The sequence below is a fragment of the Suricata suricatta genome, chromosome 8 (genome assembly GCF_006229205.1).
Source record: "Suricata suricatta isolate VVHF042 chromosome 8, meerkat_22Aug2017_6uvM2_HiC, whole genome shotgun sequence".
NCBI classification, from domain to species: domain Eukaryota; kingdom Metazoa; phylum Chordata; class Mammalia; order Carnivora; family Herpestidae; genus Suricata; species Suricata suricatta.
Window position 1 is genome coordinate 131059412 of NC_043707.1, and position 2130 is coordinate 131061541.

Below are 2130 nucleotides of genomic sequence, written 5' to 3' on the forward strand. Positions count from 1 at the left end.
GGGGGGGGGGTGGGTTCGGCTAGCGTGGGGACCAGGGCGGGTGTGCGAACCATGCCCACTAGGATCCCCGCCCGCAGCACCGGCCCGGAGCGTCCCCCGGCCTGCCACTCAGGGTTCCCCAGGCCCGTTTCACAGATGGGGAAACGGAGGCTCCGAGGTCACAGAAATAGCCCACGGTTTTCCAGCGAGGAAGGAGCTGACTCCAGTGGAGAATCCTTCCAGCCTACTGTCCTTTGCTCCCGGTGGGTGCGTGAAGGCGGGGTGGGAGGGTGATGGCGCTGAACCGGGAGAAGCTCAGGGGTTAGTACCTCCTGTCCCACCCGAACCCCTCTAGTCCTCTCTGTTGCAGATGAGAGCGTAGAGTAAGCTGGGGGTCCCCCCTCCAGGTAGGATGGGGGTTGGGGATGGAGATGGGGGAGGGGTTTTTCCATGTGCTGAGAAGAGGACGTTTCCAAACCGCCAAGCCCACTTTATCTCTGCAGACATGCCCTGGGTCCCCAGAGTTGACCTGCATCACTCACCACTGTCCCTGAAGCCCCCACCATGGGCCCAGGGCTGGAGGGTGGGGTATCTGGAGGAAACACGCAAATCCCAAGATCTCCCGCCACCCCCACGTCAGCTGTTTCAGACTGACCCCTCCGGATGGAGCACAACAGCCCAGCTGACTGCCTACCTGGAGAATGCTTCCTGTCCCGGGCAGGACGCGGCCCGCAAGAGGCCTCAATAAAAACACAGAGCATTTCAGAAAGGTGAAATATGGCGGACTCCACCCTAGGCAGTCAGAAAAAGACCTAAGAGACACAGCGTGGAAATGGGTATAGTGAGGGTGCTCAAACTTGCCTGGAGGCTCTTAGACATGCAGATTCCCAGGCACAGGCCGGATGCAGAGTCTGAGGAGGCTGCTATGGGGCGTGGTCAGGAATGTGCATTTGTTACAAGCCTGGGGAAACCCTGACTTAACTACCAAAGAGACCTTCCCTGGAGCCTTTCCTTAGAAATCTCTTCCAGGGCCGGGCCGGAAAGTTCTTCATGGGTCAATTCCGCCCAACCAGAAAGACCCTTGGGATAAAGTTTGAGGAGTGACTACAGAAAGGAGAGCCTGATTAATAATAGTTTCACAGGAACAGGGAGGGTCCGGCTCAACTCCCCAAGGCCTTTCTACCTCAGGACCTTTGCACTTACTCTTTCCTCTCCTCAGAATGTACTTCCACCAGGGATCTCCTTCACCTCCTTTAGATTTTACTCAAATACCACCCTACTTAAAATTCTTTAAAAAAAAAAAGACAAGAAAGAACAACAAAACAACAAAACAAAATAAAAACCTTGACACTGTCTTACTGCTTGTCATCTTACACACTATTTTATTTATTTATCTCATTTGTCTGTCTCCCTGCCCCACCCTCCACTAGAAACTAAGCTCCACAGGGCAGGGATTATTTTCTGTGTAGTTCACAGCTGGATCACCAGGACCTAGAACATGCCTGAGTGGAAGAGTGAGCAGGGGTGACCCTTGACCCCCGCCCACAGCCGCCTGGCCTCCTACCTTCTTGGGCTGCTGAGCTGATCCGTACCCCAGGACATTGGCTTCTCTACCGCCTGCCCAGTGGGCTCATGGGAAGCCTGAGCACCACCCCTACCGGCATCCCCACCTCCGTGCTGGTCTTTAGGCTGCGTCTCGTCCTCAGCACGAGCCGAGGGTGCAGACTTGCTTACCGCCAGGCGGGCCATGAGCTAGGACAACCCATAGGACCCAATAGGCTTCCAGAGGCCATCTCTCCGTGAAGAACGCTGAACCAAGAGCGAAGCCGACTTTCAGACCCACTGGGGCAGAAACTGCTGAACCTGGATCGCCTCCCCCCCTCACAGACCGCCCGGTCGTCTCCAAGGGAGCACGTTCCATTTAAGTTCAAAAACAAAATAAAACACCCAGTAAGTTAGGACTTTATGATTTCTTGGACGGAGAGAGAGTTGTAACTTTCAATTAAACAATGATGGGGGAGTGGGGTTAAAAATACTCCTCCTGAAGGAAGAGATAGAGGTTTTTAGATTATATGAGCTCCCTGGTGATGCCTATAATCAATCCGTTTTATTGAGCTGCCAAGGCCGTATTGTATTGTGACGGATGTACAG